Source organism: Microtus ochrogaster, chromosome 5, assembly GCF_000317375.1.
Source record: "Microtus ochrogaster isolate Prairie Vole_2 chromosome 5, MicOch1.0, whole genome shotgun sequence".
Taxonomy (NCBI): domain Eukaryota; kingdom Metazoa; phylum Chordata; class Mammalia; order Rodentia; family Cricetidae; genus Microtus; species Microtus ochrogaster.
Window position 1 is genome coordinate 43,568,253 of NC_022012.1, and position 18,794 is coordinate 43,587,046.

Consider the following 18,794-nt stretch of genomic DNA (forward strand, 5'->3'; position numbering starts at 1 on the left):
GATCAGGTAGTGTCTTTCCTTTTGTGGGTGACTTATTTTATTTTTTAATATAACATCTTCAGAATTCATTCACGAAGTATCATTTGTGTGTAACTCCTCCTTTTAAAGGCTGAATAATATTCCACATATGTACATAGTTTATTCATTGATGTTGATCTCACCTCCACGTTTTGGCTATTAATGTCACTGAGGATGGAGTTCAATTTATAGAGTGATCACCTGCCTATCATGCATAAAGCCCTGGGATCAAACTCCAGCACTGTATAAACCATGCATGGAAGCAGACATTTTATAATATCAGAACATAGGAGGTAGAGGCAAGAGGATTAGTAGCTAACATTCAAGGCCAGTCCAGGTATTTGGAACTCCCCACCAAAAAATAAAACAAATAAATAAAATACAAAGTAAAAGTCATCTGTTAAAAGTATTATTTCTGTGAGCATGGGTGCCTTTCCATAAGATAAGGAAATAACTATATGGGTGGCAGCACTCTAATTTATCTGTTTCATAATGGGGAAGAGTTGTACAATTGGATTTCTTAAAGTGGGTCGCACCTGTATTTTTATTGTTTATTGTTAGAAGGATGTAAGAACCATCAAAAATTCCATTTCGCACTGAGGCGTAAAGCCCCATTAGAGTCTGCTGTTAAGGAAATTGGTCTGTTAGGGTGAATTTCACACACAGCTGTCAAAGCTCTCCAGTAACTGCTCTCCTGTGTTGTGACAAACAGAGCCTTGAACCTCTGTCCTTCTGGAAGAGCCTATGGCATCAGAGTGAGTAGTCTAACCCCCACTCCCCTCACTCCCTTCACTTGGGTTTTCCATGGCCAGTTGTGGCTCTCAGTAACTTTAATAACTAGGAACACGACACCTCTCTCAGGGTTTCTGCATCATAACAGACACCAACAGGCATACAAGGCGAAGTTCATTGCTCTGCTTCATCCTCTGACCCAGTTGATTGCCTTTCATGCCTTCTTAGCCTTCCCAGGAAGCAGCCCCACACCAGATGCTGAATCTGCCAGCACCTTGATCTTAGACTTGACAGAAATTTCAGTCGATAAAGTGATTGCAACACAGACATAAGAACCTTAGCCTAGATCCCCTAGGACACTCAAGACACTAAGTCAACAGCTCAGGCATTGGGGAGACAGAGACAGGTGGATCACTCGTTGTTCAATTTAGCCAGATTGATGAGCTTCAATACAATGAGAGACCCTGTCTTGAAAACTAAGGTGGAGAAAGGTTGATGAAGACGTCTTATGTTGACTTCTGGTGTCCACAAGGCACACATATGCACGGGATCACAGAAATGTGTGCATCTAACCCCACACCCACACCCACAACAAAGGTAGAGGTAAATTGAGGATTTAGGAGGCACGTGAGGTAGAACATCTTAGCCCCTGAGCTCTGCAGCACACAATTAAGGAGTTAAGAAAAACCACTACTGTACCCCCCCTTTCCAGGAAGCATATGAGGAAAAGGGGTATCTGGTTCCCACCTGACCTACTTGGATTGGAGCCAGTTCAGTCTGGTGGTTGGGGAGGCACTGAATGACCTCCAGAGGGCCCCCGCATGGGAAGCTGGGAGTCTCTGGTGCACAGCCACTGCTTGGCCACAGATGTTCCCTGCCATCAATCACCCAGAGCATCTGCTTGCTGCTCTGCTTGTTTAAAAAGCAAGGCGTTTGCTAATTGAAAACTAAAAGATCCATCCGTCTCACTCACAGGCAGCATGAAATCACTCAGCCATGCAGGATGTGGGTAAAACAAGCAGGGTAGAGGTGTGGTGTCTTTGGGTGGAGGCTTCTTCACCGATGTCATCTGGCTCCTGCTTCTGTCTCCTCAGCCAGCAAAACAAACCTCCCCACTTAAGAGCAGCCAGAGTGTTGATTAGGTCGAGAGCTCACCTGTTATCCTCAGGGCATCCCAGAGATATAGGCATCGTGTGTACCAGGGTAAAGATGTGAACACTGAGACCCAGAGAGGTTAAACAATTTAGGCAACATCTTTCAACTGGTGGATAACAGTCAGGACACCAGACTAGATGAAACAGGTGTGTGGAGGCCCGGAAAATGTGAGCCTATTTCCACATTGACCAAAGGTTAGAGAGTTGGAACTTACCTCTAAGAGTCCTTCAAAGTAATTGTGCTTCTACCTCAAACAAAGGTCCCACCTAGATTTAGACCAGAGAGTTCTGTTCTTATAAGGTTATGGCTTCTCAACAGGTGTGGCTAATACCTAGCCCTTGTATTTCAGGAATAGAGAAGCAGATATGTTCCTACCTCAAACAAAAGTTTAAGGATCCAACTAAGGTCCAGTTCCCTTAAGGAGATAACTTTGCATTCCACCCAGTGGTTTGCCTACAGAAAGTTTTGGTCTAGGGTTTGAGTGTGATTTGTTTCATTCTAGCAACAGAATGTTTAACTGTGGGTGTAGCCTGTGACCTTCAACTGGTCTGTTCATTTCCTTGTATCATATTAATGCAATTTTTTGTCTTAGTCCTACCTTTTGGGGTCAAGGGTATTTTAAAAAGTTGGAAATTAAATATAGGCTAATTTCAGTACTCACTGGAACTCCATCCTGATACTATTCTATTTTTTTTCTGTTTTATTATTTTCATTTGTGTCACCATATTCTTTACTAATACTTTCTAAATCCCCATGCCTCTACCCTGGCAAGAGGCATTTTATTTGAGGCTGGTCCCTTGCAGAGGTGAGTTGAGAAGCATCAAGTCCCTCTTTAAGTAGATTATAAGAACATGCCAAGGGCTCAAAGGAAACAATGGGGTTCAACCATATCCTTTTTGAATGTTTGAATGCCTTAAAAGCAAATGCGAAACATGCTGATGTTTCTGGTGGTCTTTACTGTAACAGTCTGTCCTGTCCCTTTAAGAGACAAGTCACGCCTACTCCCTCCCCTGTCCACCAAGACAAACTGATCTTCAGCTTCCAGCCTGAGTTCCTTTTCTGTTTGTCTGTCTGTCTGTCTGTCTCTCTCAGAGGCAGCTTATGTCTCTCCCTTCTCCCCACTTCTCCCTCCCTCTTCTCTCTCTCTGCTCTTCCCCCTTCTCCCCTTCCCTTCCATAGTTCACTAAATAAATATCCAACTTCACTCTGCATGGTGTGCCTTTCTGTCTCAGTCTCTCACCTGCCACATGCCTGGGACCCAGCTGCCTCTGTGGCCTGCTGTGGTCTTGGGACCCACTGCCCTCTGCCTGCCACTGCTCAGGGACCTGTGGCATGGTCTCATGGCCTACTGCCCACTGTCGCCACTGGGGGACCTGCAGCATTTTATTTAAACCATTACATTGGTGCCATCATATTTGGTAGATCCTCCCACCCCTCTCCCAGGGTTGGGATCTGGAACAGGATATATTTTTCTACAACAACCATGTGTTCCATATGCCTGAGCACTCTATGCACACCAGCAGCTTTGGTGGTGACTTTTCCCCTTCTAGCCCCCAATTACGGCCTTAACGGCTATGGTTGAGCCCTTTGCTGCTTTCCATAGCTAAAAATGTGACTGGCCGACCCAGGGTCAGTCCTCCCATATTAGCACTGCCCACGATTTGTGGTCCATTCAACTGGGAGCCCAGGGTCCCCCAGGTTTTTCTTTCTCCTGTTTTCTTTTCTTTTGGACCACTCGTCAGTGGTCCCCACCATGAGAGACTGCTCGGAGCGGACTCTAACCTCTCTGGCTTCCAAGTCATCCAGACTGGAACCAGTCAGGCTTTAACCACCCATCTGCAGAGAGAGGATGCTCTTCTACAAGCCCTGCAGCCATTTTACATCTCGTCTATAGAGGGGAGGTGTCCCCCTATGAGCTTCGTGGTGTTGCTGTTTCTGTGGGTTTTCATATTTTCAGCTATGGTGTAATCCCTCACTCTGCCGGTGTCCCACCAGCTCCACTGGCTCCACTTCCTCAAACTGTCCCTGCTACCGCTACTGCTGTCAACAAGATTGGTCCGATCCATGAGGCAGCTGTTTTCAATTCTAGCCTTTGCTCTCTGCCACAGCTTGTGGTGTGGCAGCTCGGCAACACGGTGGATCACGCCTCTAGGTCTCTCTTGTTATTATGTTTAAAACTTCCGCGGTTTAGGAAACATAGTTTTTCTATACAATATGTGACCACCACCGTTTTGACTGAAATCAGGTGACCTTACTGCTATCTCAACTGAGGTCAGGTGACTTCACTGTCATATTAACTGTGAACCAGGTCAGGTGACCAAGTCCCGCCATCTTTAGTGAAGTATACCCTACCTGGTCCCCCCAGTTTACTTATGTTTTTGTCTTTAATTTCCTCTTGCTGACTCTGTTACATGTGTGTTTTGTGCAGTGGCATGACTTTGGTAGGGCCCACCAAGAACATCCACTTCACCCAATTCCTGTTCACTCTGTGTATGTATGTTCATACATGTAACTTAAATGCACCTATGTTTACTGTTAAATGTTATAATTGTCTATTCATTGCATCTCATTTCAGACTACAAAAACAGTAAGTCTCATGTTTTAAAGTGGTAGGTACTTTTAAGTCTCTTACAAATATACTTTATATTTAATTCAACCCTGCTTTACCTGTTAAGTTTAGCCAGTACAGTCAAGCTTAAACTCAGCTCTCCAGGCAGATTCTATGCTATAGTTACAACTCATCTATACCTGATAAACAGCCCTCAACTGCTCAGAGATCTGGGGAATATGGCATGTAAATATTTAATTATTGAAAGGCTTTTCATAACAAAAAGAGACAGGTTGGCTCCTAGCAGCAGCACTCTATTTCCTCCAAAGAAGACAGAAGACAAATGGGCACACAACAATGTCCATCTGCACTTTGTTTCAACTGCCAAGTGCTGACCACTGGGGAAAACTGCCTTTCATCTAAACTGAACACCTCCAGATGTGGACAGAATTGCTGAATCGACAGCCTAGCTACTCAGGTCAAGGTAGGCTTGTCTTCCTACAGATTTCTTAGTTCACAGAATCTTCTAGAGCCTGGCAGGCCCTGCACTAAACAGCAAAAGGCAAATATGACCCTCAGTGACCATGGAGACCTGAGGTGTAGCTCTAGGTGCCAACCAAGTAAGTTCTCTGTCATTTTTAAATCAATAGCGCAAGTAAAATTTTTATCCTTCTCAAAGATCTCTAATGCAGCTTGAAAGCTGAGAGGTTTTGTCATTTAAAAGGAAAACCTCACCAAACAAATTTCAGTAAAATACAAATACAAGTTGTTAAGGTGTATACCTACAAGTTATAAAGGAGTGAGGACAAATACACACTAGGAAATTTCTCTCTCACGGTGCCTTCCATAGTCTTAAAAGTACTTTTCATTGTGCAAAAACATCTATCACAATCATTCTGCTACTGTCTCAAACTTCTGTTTTCACAAATCCAAGGAATTCTTGTGAGTTCCAGGGAGCCAAATTAAAGGATCCACCTTAAACAGGTCAGATACACCCCTCTCGATTCCCTGGTCCTAAATTTTTTCCCCTAAACTTGACTTTGTCCTCTATTTGCCAATACCTTAAACAGGTATAAGAGACACCAGACATTTCCATACCACAAACACCAGACATGAACAAAGAAACCAGCTACCCCAGCATGTGACCAGCACCCAGCTTTCTCAGGTCCGCCCCCCCCCCCAAGATGACACTCACAAATAAGCAAGAAGCAGTCTTGAGAATCTGCTGCCCCAATTCCTTTAACCTATTGTGCCTAACCTCCTGCCTTTTTATTATAAAAAAGAGATGGGGATGTAAGGGTCTGTCCTATTCCTTTAAGAGACAAGCCACTTCTACTCCCTCCCCCATCAGATGAGGCAAGCTGATCTTAAGCTTTCAGCCTGAGTACCTTCTCTCTCTCTCTCTCTCTCTCTCTCTCTCTCTCTCTCTCTCTCTCGCTCTCTTAGAGGCAACTTCTGTCTCTCCCTTCTTCCCACTTCTCTCCTTCCCCCTCTCTCTGTGCCTCTCTGCTCTTCTCCCTTCTCCCTTTCCCTTTCATAACCCACTAAATAAATATCCAACTTCACTCTGCATGGTGTCCCTATCCATCTAGGTCTCTCACCCGCCATGAGGCTTCCTGCCTGGGATCTGGCTACCTTCATGGCCCACCATGGTCTTGGAACCTGCTGCCTGATGCTGCTCGGGGACCTGTGGTGTAGTCTCATGGCCCACTGCCCACTGCTGCCACTTGGGGACCTGCAGCATTTTATTTAAACCATTACACTAACACTTCCCTACCATGCTTAAAGAAGATCAGAGAACAGGCTAAATCCATAGCATAATGAACAGGGCAGAAGAGAATACATCATGTTCACTCCTAGTTTCCTCTCCTCTGTCTTCATCGATAGCCATATATAGCAGACAGGGCCATGGACAGGCAACATTACATTTCCTCATGGTTTCCTCTCCTTGAAATGCCTCCATACAATGTCACATCTAAGGAAAATGTGCCATGTCTCAGGAGGTAGAGACTGTTCCTCTGCCCAGTCCCCATGGGGTTTGGAAGGGCACACCTTCTCTCTGGACTACAGTTCTCCCCTTCCAAACCAAACAGGGATAAGTTGCATACCAAGGTCTTTTTCCAATCCCAGTTTTCCGGATCGTGTGAGTCAATGGAAGAACACTCTTCTTTGTAGCTAAGTGTAGGGCCAACTTTCTGCTACATGCAGATAGTCCTCTGTGCTGTTGTTGGAATTCTGTGCCATCTTCTCCTCGGGCTTCTCCTCGGGGACTTGCAACGGCCCTTGAATTCTCATTTTCTCTTGAGTTCTCCATGTTGGTGTTCCACAGCACCTGTTTAAGCCCAAGTATTTTCATGGAATTCTCTACTATGGTGAATTGATCCCACGTGAGAATAGGGACCTGGCTTTGTTCTTCTTTGTGACTTCTAAATCTGACACAGAGGCCAATGGAAGCAGGACAGACACCACCAGCTGCATGAAAAAGATGCGAAAGAGAGAGGAAGGAAAGGGCAGTAGGTTCCCTGGGTGGGAAATGACCCTGGGAAGGGCCGAAGAAGACTGTGTGTCTTCCCCTCCTCCTCCTGCTGTTCTGGACATGTACCTCAGTGCAGAGACAAGGATGAACTGGAACACCCAGGGATTTCTTTCTTTATAGTTTCTGTCTTCCTCTGGGAAAACAGAAACAGGACCAACCGTTATGAGTTTTTAGACCTGAGGTCTGTACACAGACCCTGGACGACCTTCAAGAATCTATTTCTCCTTCAAAGACTTGATGTACCACCGGTAGTGCCTAGCCCAGATCTTGGCCCCGACTCCTTAAAGGAGGAGTAGGGGGCAACTGGCCGGTGTTGCGAATGCTGTGCCAGAATAGGTTTAGATGAATAGGGTGTTACTTGATGAGTGTAGGGGGACACTAATGGGCAGTCAGAGCACAGGCTGTCCTCTACCCAAAGCCATGGATGAATGCGCTGTCTCAGTTCTCTTCGGTTCCTTCCCCAGGCCCGACAGTGTAGAGATTGCACTCGGGCCCTGGGTGGGTGAGGCCTGTCTCATGGGCGGGGCTCCAGGATCCTCGTGGCCAGGGCGGCCCCGCCCCCTCCTCCCGCGCTCACAGCGCTCTGGCTCCGTGGAGCTGTCCAGTCTCAGTGCCTGAGCTGGTCGCCTCTCGTGCACAGTGCCACTAGCCCGCCTCCGCTCCTAGTCCCCCGCGCTGCGCTCCCACCCTCCCGCCCTGCCCCACCCTGCCCCGCCGCGGCCCGTCCACTGCTCCCCGCGGGCCCGAGCCGGCCAAGCGGCTGCCCGCCGGGGATCTGAACGGCGCGGCGGGGCCGGGAGCTGAGGGACCCGCGGAGGGGACCGGCGGCCCCGGACGGCTGCCGGAGGGGCGGCCGTGCGTGGATGCGGCGGGAGTCGGAAGCGTCCAGCAGCCGGTGCCGTCTCTGCCCCCGGGCGCCCTATGGCTTGAAGGTAAGCACCCGAAGGATGGAGCGACAAACCGCCCATGGCCTCTGCAAGGATTGTAAGGAGAGGAGAGGCAGAGACCAGAGCTGAGCGGCCGGGAACAGAAGTTTGTCAGACCACTCCAGCGCCGCTTGTCCAGGAGCACCCTTCCCTCTGAGTCTCTGTCGGGCAGATTGCTCCCCAGGCATTGGGACCTCTGCGGATGCCACCCGCTTCTCCTTCCTCCTTGGCGTCCTTTGCACTACCTGGGTGGGAGTCCTTATCCCTTAGCTGCGGCTTCGGAGGGTGGCTGATCCCCAAGGGTTTTGGTAGGACACTGTCCTCCGTAGGACCCCAGGCCCCGCATCAGAGTTTCCCACCACCCTAAAGGAAGAAGGGCTTTTGGACGTCTCTGTTATTGGTGCAACCTGAGACTTTTGAAAGGGCAAAAGCCAAGGATGATGGAGAGGCGACTTCCAAGAGCAGTCTTCCAGATTTAGGCTTTACGCTGTCCTTGGTGCTGAATCTCTGCTCTTGGTTCATTTCTCTGTTACCCACTCCGGAAGAAAGCCCGGGATTTCAGACCCCTTTCCCCCAGGGAGTGCAGGTGACAGTGGGGGCGGGGGACAGTGGCAGAGGGTGAGTGTCCAGCTCTAGAATGGATCAAGAGCCCCGCTAGGTCCCCATGTGGAGATGAGGAGCTTCTTCTCTAAATGTCAAGCAGAACACTTCCCCATCCATCCGTTTTGGCAGCGGACAGCCTGTGAGGTTCCTCCTGAGGAGCAAAGGTAAGAGAGCGCGTTGCCATCTACACAACAGGCTTTGCCATGGACACAAGGCACAGCACTGCAGCTCCCTGGGGATAGGCCCTTGTTCTCAGTCACAGGGAAGCTGCCTGAGCAACTCATCCTTTCCTAACTGGGTGTCCTGCTACTTTCTGTTCTGGGGCTTCTGAGGTTGGATGAGGCGCTAGCCAGTTTGTGGACTCCCTCTCTAGGTTCTTCTGCACATACAAGCCGTTTACAGCTTCTGATCAGGCTACAAACCTTTTAGGCTAATCCTTGCTCCTCTCCTGGGGAACTAGATGCTCAGCGTTGCCCCCCACCCCTGCTTCAGATGCAAATACTGTGTTTATATCTGATTCATCCTGCCGCATTAGGGCCACTTGAGCAAGCTTTCTTTTCATCTTTCCCATGTGCCGCTGTTTGATGAGGGTGTCCAGAGAGCGGCCTAAGTGAATCCAACCTACTTCAAGAAAATCAGGAAGCTGATTTGCTGGGTCTCAGCTTTGGGCTTTGCTGTTTCATATTCACAAATGCACTACAAATTTGTTTTCTGAGGGCTTTGATAATATCTCTGAGCTCAGATGTGGAACAGGGAAGAGATTTGAGAGGGCAAGAGCCAGAAATACGTAGGGACCTCCGAGATGTGATCTTCTTGCTTGTTAGTGAAGCCAGGGATTAATCCCAGGGTCCTATGTACACTAAGCAATGGTCCTGCTATTGAGCTACATCCGCAGCATTTCTCAGTTTTGGTCACCTAAAGAATAATCTGATTCCATCAACTGTCCTTGCCTGGAACACAAAGATTCTGATCTGCTGTAGAGGTCCTAGGCAGCATTTCCCTGAGGGATTGCAAAGAAGAACTTTGCATCTGAATCATCTAGGAAGATGGGTTAAAAATGCATGTTTTTGCTTTTTTTCCAAATAAGATCCTGAATTAAAATCTAAAGCCAAGGCCTATGAAGTTATGTTTTAACAGGGATCTGGGTGATACACACACACACACACACACACATATGTGTGTGTGTGCATGCTTTGGGGTAATCACCTCTCATGAAAGCTCAGACTTCTAAGAGAGTCTGTATGGACAATTTTAATAGATACAAATTAGCCATTAAAAATTATCTCTCATTTATCCCACTCTCTCCTAAAGTTCATGTTAAATTCTTCAAACATGGACCTGGGTGTGGAAAAACCATCTACCTAATTCAGTCTCTTTGCTGGCAGCAAAGGTGCAATCCAATTTCCTATTCTCCAGGCTTTGATTTTTCTCAAATGATTCTTTTTTCCTTCCTAGGAGTCACCAATATAGGTGCAGATGGCCCCATGTAAATATTATCTTTCTCTGGAGGCCAACCTAATGTGTGCCTCCTACTTTTTCCCTCTTGTGAGTGATGGTCTTTGCTGCTAGCACAACTGCTCTTGAAATGCCAAGGCAAGATTAGTTCTGCCCAGTAGCACGTCACTTCCCAAGGCTGGTAGCCACTCATGCTCTCTTGGCAGTGACTCCTTAACGCCTCTGATTTGAGTCTTTGTTCCATAAACTGGAAGGTTTGTGGGGATGAATCAGCCGTCAGTCTTCTACCTTCCGAGCTGGATTATTTCTGTTTATAACATGCAAATGTAATCTTGAGAATAATTTAAAGAAGCCTCAACGTGAAAGAAACTCATTGGCTTCTCTTCTGATACCGGGGAAAGTGGAGGGGAGCTTAGAGTCTCATAAAAAAAAAAGACTGCTTTAAATATTCCCAGGATCAATCTGCTGAGGCCAAGTGGGTCTCATGTCACTGTTCTCTGAGAAACAAGGACAAGGGGGGAAAAAGACACATGGACTTTGCCTGGAGAGAGCTGTCTCCATCTCCCCTATTACTGAAAGCTGCACTATGATAATAAGAAGTGTGACTGTGAAAGTCACACCGTGTGTGTGTGTGTGTGTGTGTGTGTGTGTGCAAGCATTCATGCACGCATGAGCCTGTGGGATGAGTATGACATATGATCAGGCTTCCTTGAGCCAACCCCCCCTACCCCCCATCTGGAGACTCATCCTTTCTGATCTTCTGTTCCCTCTTTCCTTTGGGGTCAACAGCTACAAAACTAGAGCAAAGATGTTTTTTCACCTTCGCAGGTTATGGAGGATCCAAGCTGAGATTCTTTTGAAGCCACATTGGCAGAACCTCCCAGAATCTGGTTGCTATCAGACATTCACTCTTTCTTAAGGTTTTAGGTCTTGGAGAAAACTCAGAATATGGCCCAGTCATTCATATTTCTCTCAGATAACATTTATAGAACTTTAGAACCTTAGATTCTTTGGGCTCCTTGGAGATCATCCTGAATGATCTTGTAGCCAAACAGGGCAACTGTACCCCAGTATGGAACTTCCCTCCTATTACTCTCTCCCAAAAAAGTGGTGTCAAGTTTTTAGCTCCTGGACTCTCTGGTTTGACTTATTGACCAAACATTTCAATCTTACTGGGTGTTCTGCCTAGCAAGGACCCTCTGGGTACATAGGAAATGTATGAAAGCCACAGACACTAGAAAGGAAATAGCCTGGCTTAGCTCCTCATCAGAAACCCTCCTCTGCGTCTCTGTGTGTTGCCACTTAGTTAACTGCTAAGTAAGTGTATCATGTTCCCTCCCTTTTATTCACAAAAGGTATCTTATGGCCCTGCATCCCCCCAGATTTCCATGATAATTTATAGAGAGACTGGGGTTGTGGAAGCTGTTTACTCACCAAGTCTGGGTTGTAGACTGATGTTATCGCTGTACTTTTTAATACCTCGAAGAGTGCTAGAGTCCAGTGTGAATATTTCCTGCCTTTCACTTCTCCCCATCATCGGTATAATTGATTTTTTTTCTTATTTAAAAGACACAATAGAGTCGTATTATCTAAACACAAAGGCTTGGTAAATAGCTTGTCAGTGTGTTAGAATGTAGGAGAAATAAAGCTATAACACTCAGACACTCAGTTTACAGCGGAGTCCAGAGAAAGGAGAGAAACTTGCCTACTGGATAACAGGTTTTGCTTCATTTTGTCCCTTTTGCCTTAATCCGACAAATGGGTTAAATCGACACCCTTGGCAGACATGCTGCTCCTGGGAGAGTATATTTCATTCTTTCCCTAGGAGACACAGAGATGGTCTTCTTCAGAGGAGCCAAGGCTCTTGTTGGCTCCAGTGTACAGGGAGGAGCCAGAGATGAGTCACCGGGGCATAGGGACTCCCCGAACTCCCCTAGGTAGAAGAGGCTATATTGCTGCAATGCCTGCAGTGACCTGGAGGTTGATTGGAGACTGTGTGTGTGTGTGTGTGTGTGTGTGTGTGTGTGTGTGTGTGTGAAGGTGGGAGCAGAGGAGAACTGTTTGTGGGGGCTCTCAGAATAGGCTGGCATAAGAGTACACTAAATACAGGCATCAGTTTCAGGCTATGTGGGTAATGTTGCTGTAACCTTAGGGTACCTTCAAAGGACTTCCACTTTTCCAAGGAGGTGAAGAGGGAAGTCTGCTGTCTGCCCAGGTAAGAAGAGAAGGGAGGACCTCTGACTTCCCCGGAGCCCTGGAATGATGTCAGCTCGTTCCCACGGAGAGGCTTTAGCCTCCAGTGGCTCAAGGCACTGCCTATCAGCGCAGAGCTGCAGCTGTGGCCCCAGGGACTCTCCACTGTAGATGTCTGGAGGACAAAATGAGTCCTGGGGTCTTGTCTATTCATCACTGAGCTCCTTCAGAACGTGCCTGCCCCACTTGTTCCCGCCTCTGCCTTGTTATTATTTGGGTCTAAAGTGGCTCAGCAGGGGAAAGGCATTAGAAATGAAATTATTTCTGTTGCATACTGTATAATTGCCTCAGTTCCTTCCTGCTACCCCATGCAGCAGCATCACGAGCAGTTCCCTGGGAACCCTTGGTCTGGGAGAGAGCCTCCTCACTCACAACTTTCCTTCAAATGGTTGCTTATGACAAGTGGGCCTGCTCACCAGCAACCCTCCCTCCACTTCTGGCCTCATCATCACAGCATCCAAAACTCAGCCCTCCCTTGCTGAGGGCAGGGCATTGTGCTCAACACTGGACAGGTGTTTTCCATTTCAACTCGCCATCTCATCAGAGCTCTAGAAATGGTTCCTCGTTATCCCTCTTTGGCAGAGAAATATGCATGTCCTTAGAGAAATAAGTGGCTCGGACAAGGTCACACAGCAAAGGTATGGGGTGGAGATTTAAAGCCAGGTGGTGTGATGGTTAAATAATAGACCTTGCTGACTTACGTAAGTGGCATAAATAATGAGAAAGGGAGAAGAATGGGGATGGGGATAAGTCTTCTATTTCTTTCATGTTTGGGGAGGTGGGGAGAGGGAAAGAGAAATGTGTGTTTGTTCATGTGCTCTTGCACGCATGTGCAGAGACTGGAGGAGGATGTAGGTGCTCTACTTAATAACCTTCTGCCTGATTCCCTCAAAACAGGGTCTCTCACAGAAACTGGAGCTTGCCTTTTTCAGCTAGACTGGCTGGTTCCTCCTCCATTCCTCCTGTGCTAGGGTTATTGGTGTGCATGGATATGACTGGATTTTATGTGGGCCCTGGAGATGTAAACTCAGGTCCTGATGCTTGCACAGCAAATGCTCTTAACTACTGAGCCATCTCTTCAGTCTGGATAAGTCTTCTTTAATAAATGAAGTGCTCATAGATTTTGGAAATGTTACCAGGGAAGGAGAAGATGCATGGAATTACTCTGTGGCGTTCTTAAATTTGGGACCAGCTAAGAAGTATTGCTTCATCCCGGCTCTGAGCTCCTTTGGATGCAATGTGCCAGGAATGTACCTCAGTGAGCAACAAAATCCTAGGTGCAGGAGGCAGGGACAGAAAGGAGGCAGAACATTCTTCCAAGCTTTCACATTGGAGCGGGGAGCAAGGGATGAGGAGTGGATAGGGCATCTCTCAAGCTGAACTGAAGCTTAGTGATGTGGCCTTCTTTTCCACATCTGAGTGACTCAGTCTGTCTAAGGAATGAAAAACAAACTCCTGTCGATATTCACATCTGCTTGTTGATTTCTTATGATAGACACCTGGACTGAGTAGTCACTGGTTTCCCGGACTCAGCTTCTTGACTAAATAGATAGAGTGTATCGTCCAACCGATAGAAGGAAACTCCTGAGAGCCTTTCAGGACTAGATGATTGCTGCTTTTCTGGTTGGCAGAGAAAGGAGAGGTCTGGATGATCGTTGATTAGAGTGTCTAACCTGCTTGTGAGTCTCTCCAGGTCCAAATTAAGGGAGCCAATATGCTTCCTAACACATCCAAATTGCCCCAGAATTCAGAAACACCAAAGACTCTATTAAACTGAGAGAAAAATGATATTTACCTAGAAAGATGCTAGGTTTCTGGCTTTTGAATCTCATTGGGTGGTTTATGGATGTTGTGTACTGGCAAGCTCCTGATTTAACCCCTTAAAACAGCTTAGGGTAGCAGGTAAGCCTATGGACTCTGACCTCAGAGGCGTCGAGTGGAGTTTAACATTGACACTTTTTTGCTGTGTGATTGGAGGCAGACTGATTAATATCTATTATCCTGGGTTTCTATATGGTTGGATGTCAATGCTAATACTGCTTGGTGATAATGACCAAAGGTAACAGACAGAATGAGGCATTGAAAATGCTTTTATTTATTTATTCTTTTGAATTTTTGAAAATCGAAAATTGACGTTTGGTTTAGCAATCTCTGGGTGCTCACTGTGGGGACTGATACTGCTAACTACCTTCGCCCCAATTCACGAGCTGATTTTGCATCTCTGAAATGACATTCCTAAGGCTTCCATAGAACTCAAGCCTACACTTAGTTCTTATGCTCTACATTTATTATTACCAAAATTATTTGGCCGGCACTTGGGACTCACTCCAAGGGAGAGGGTTTTGAGCTACTTGTTACCCCTCTGAGTTAGGCACTGCCAAGTTCCCATACCACCCCACACAAGCCAGGAGGAAGTGTCAACCTTCCTTGTGATGGCTTTACATGGCCTCACCACCCCCAACCGCCCCAAGTCCTTTACCTGCTACCTTGTGGCTGATCCTTCCTGACTGGCCAAAATGTGTGGTGCAGCAAGCAGTCTGAGAAAGGTCACTTTTGATTTAAGATAAGAGAGAAGGGCTGAAGAGATGCTCAGTGGGTGCTCACTGAGCAGGCAGGAGGATCTGAGTTTGAATTCTAAAGCTCATGTAAAAAACTGAAAATGGTCAGGTGCTTTTATAATCCCATCAGCATGGAGTGGACACAGACAGGAGTATGGCTCAGATTTTCTGGATTCCAGCCTGTATTTGGTAAGAAATTCCATCTCCAGGGAATAAGACAGAGCACAACAGAGCAAGAGCCTCTCCCCCACCATATCTTCTCTGACCTCTGTACCTGCACACATGAACATACATACAGCAATATACAACACACACACACACACACACACAACCCGAACAGCAACAAAAACAGCCTCACCCCCCCCAATAGAAATCCAGCCCTTATACTTTGCATCTTCTGGGGATGTTAGTAACAGAAAAAAATGCCACTCATGTATTGGATGAAGCACAGTCCTGCCTGAGAAAGAAGTGTCATTTAATAGCCTCTGGTGGCGATGCTTTCCAATTCAGAAACCGACTTATCCTCTCGGGCCTTTTCATTCGTCTATGAATCTTTCTGTGGGAAGGACTCTTGTATGTGATGTAGTTATGGGCTGATTACTTGTGCTTGCTTCTCAGGGATGGGAAGAGATTTTGGAGGGTATGGTGCAGATTCTGTTCCCCGGTCAACATCCTCAGTTGTTCCTCTTAGATTCTGAGCATCTTCAGATCTTTCATTTCATTTACAGCAGGTCCAACAAGAGAAGTATTGATAAGCAGAGAATAGCATTCAGGGCCTAAGAAAATGATACAAGGAACTCCGAGGTGGATCCAAGCGTTGATACACAGATTTTCTTTAGTGATGTGTTTAGCCAGATGCCTGATATGACTCTGGGTAGGAGATAACACGTCTCTGGTCAGTGTTCTCTAGGTAGCTGGGGATACTGGTAATGTCAGTGGACCAACCTAGGCCTCCAAACATCCTGGCGGCTTCCTTAGGTACACTCCACGGTAACCAATGTTTTGGATGGCCCTTGGACTTTCCACCTCCTGGTGTTCATGTTCTCGTGTGATCAGTACATCCATGAGCAGGGAACACCTGTGAGCCAATAGGAGAAGGCCTAATGGAGAAAAATGTGATTTCTAAAGATAAATTCAAAAAGGATCCGAGCTTCTACCCAGTTCTTTCTTGGACTGCTTTTCTGGGGAGAACTAGAAAATGTCAAAAGGGTACACCAGGAACCCTCTGGAAAGATCTATCTAAATGGCAAGGCACTAAAGTTTCAGCCATGAGATGAACTGTCTTAGAAGAAGGTCTTCCCTCTCCAAATGAGCCTTCAAGTGACAATAGCAAATGTCGTCACCAGAACCTTTAGAAAACCTGAGCCAGAGCCTCCTACTGAACAGTCTACATTCCTGACCTACCATAGCACAATTAATAAAAACCCAAAAACAGAAATTGGGGTTCAATCTGAAAGTCAGAAAAACAAAACAGCCAGCCGCTGGCTCTTACCTCTACCTCAGGCCAAAATGGTGATCCTGCCTCCAGGAATCTCAGAGTGAGACTGTACGTGAGAACTGACTCTTCCTGTTTTATATTCCTCTCTAGTGCTGGGATTAAAGGTGTGCACTACTACCACCTGGTTTCTATGGCAAACTAGTGTGGCTACTGGGATTAAAAGGTGTGTGTCACCACTGCCTGGTCTGTAAGGCTGATCAGCACAGCTGTTTTACTTTCTGAACTTCAGGCAACTTTTATTTATTAAAATACAAATGAAATATCACTGCATTATTTGGAATCTACAAGGTAATGTATTTATTATTCTAACCCGCTAAGCTCTGGGACAATTGGTTACACAACAACAGATAACAGATACAGAGTGAGAAATTATTCCCTATGGTTATGCCAGTTTGTCTTCTGAAATGGCATGGGGTCTATTACTGCCTGCTGCATAAAAATGGCCTGACCTTTATAAGCCTCCCCAGTGGCCCCTCTGCTTGTGTTAGTCTAAAGATTGGAAGCTTGCATTTTGCATACTATGGCCATGAATCCCCTCCACCATCATCTCTTCAGACCTACTTTGGTTTTTAAGTTCTCTCTTCCTGAATTCCTTTTCTCTGGGTATCCTTTGCTATGGTAGCCATGAGACATGAATTTTGTTTTTTTTTTTTATTCTCTCATCTAACTAGCATTATTGACTACCTCCTGTGTTGCAAATACATCCACGACCATGGCAAAGATCTCTGCCTTCCTGGAATTTATATTCTACTGGTAGGAGACAAATGGTAAACTATAAAAAGGGCGAATTACTGAGTATGTCAGACGGTAACACATACCAAAGAACGGTGAGATCAGATGAGGATTACAGTGATCTGGAGGGCAGAGGTGCAGAACCAGAGATAGCTTTGTAGTAATAAATAAGATATGCAGGATGGATGGACTCTGTGGAGAGGAAGACACTTGGGGGAAGGGGTTAGAGGATGTGGAAGTGAGCCATTCAGATGTTGAGGGAAAGGCAGACATTCCAGACAGTGGAATCATCCAGTCTGTTGCTCACTTTCAAGCATTTAAAATAATTGTCTATTCCCCATAAAACAGTCATGATGAGACTCTGGATTTTGGAATCCTCTTTCAATTTTCAGAGCCCATCAGGCAGTAATAAACTCTTTCATCTGAGAAGCACTTTCATGTGTACTGTCCCTGCAGCTCCTCACAGAAACCCATCGAGATAGTCGTTACGACCTGTTGTGCAGACTGGCTCAGAGAGGTGAAGTGAAACTCTCTCAGGGTCACTAGGCACTGCCTCATGACGTCTTATACTCTTGTGTTTGTAGTACTGAGACAGAACCAGACCCCCAAGATGCTCAACCAAAGCTCTGCCGCCTAGCTACAACCCCAGTCCTCATAGTCCTGGCTGGTATTAACACTTTGCTCTTTTACAATCGTGGGGGGGGGGTGTATGCATGTGGGTGCATATGTGTGTGTCAGGGCTCTCACTCCTCTGTGTACATGTGGAGATCACTGTGTCAGTGGTCACAGTCTCCTGTCTTACTCTATTGCTCTTCACCTTATTTTTCTGAGATGAGGGGTCCCTAGAACTCACTGTTTCAGTTATACTGGCTAGACATCCAGCTCTGGGGGTGTCCACCTGTCTCGCCCACCCACTCCAACACTGGGGTTACAGATGTGCGTTGCTATGTCTGGCTTTCATGTAGATGCTGGAAATCTGAACTCAGGTTCTCATGCTTGCAGAGCAAGTGGTTTCCCCACTGAACTGTCTACCCAGATCCTTCCACTGCCGTCAGAATGTTCGTGTTTTAATTATCCATTTTTTATCTCCCCCCACTAGACTATGAGGGCTTTGAAGTGGAGAATCTGTCTCATGCATCTTTGGAAATGGCTACACCCGAAAGTGATGCTAAGCGCTTGGTAGACACTTAAATTGTGGAGTGGGTGAGCGATGGGTCAGTGAGTGACGCTCCTTCCTGACAGATACCCACTCTCTGCTCACTTGAAGCTCAACAAGAGTCTGGCAGTGTGTGCAGTGTTCTCCATGTTAGTGGGTCAACAAGACGCTTCACACTCCTTCACCTTCAACCAACACTAGCTAGCTCGGTTCTACTCTGCTTGCTAGAGGCAAGCAAGCGCCTCATTTAAGAGAGGCTTCCTGACTCAGCTTCAGCTGCAAAATCCTGCAGCTCTTAAGAGGTCCTGCCACGAACCACTTAAACGGTGTTGATGAAAAGCTGAATGAATGCTTTTCGGTTTTCAGCCATAGCAGGGAAAAAGCTGCGCTGTTTAAAAATGCTGGCTTCTGGGCTGTCCTGCTAGGGCAAACTCTGACTCTTTTACATAGGCAGTTCGTGCCGTTTGCAAGCACAGGCTGCTGAAGCTCGCTTGCTGGCAGGGATCTTGAAATGCCATAGAGTTGAGGCAGTAAACATGGCTACAGTCAGTACCTCAGCCATGAGGCTGGAAAGCTAAGGAATGGGCTGGATCCAGCCGTCAAAGCCACGCCTTTAATCCTACT

General features: G+C 46.6%; 1 protein-coding gene across 2 annotated transcripts in view; it reads left to right on the forward strand.

Annotated features, from left to right (window-relative positions):
• Positions 1 to 7,591: 7,591 nt before the first annotated feature.
• The window catches only part of Drd2 (dopamine receptor D2), a 65,937-nt gene continuing 54,734 nt past the window's right edge, over positions 7,592 to 18,794 (forward strand). For both annotated transcript variants that reach the window (XM_013346111.2, XM_026779495.1), the window contains exon 1: positions 7,592 to 7,921. The gene's annotated coding sequence lies outside the window, so the exon portion shown is untranslated. The remainder of the gene's footprint in view (positions 7,922 to 18,794) is intronic.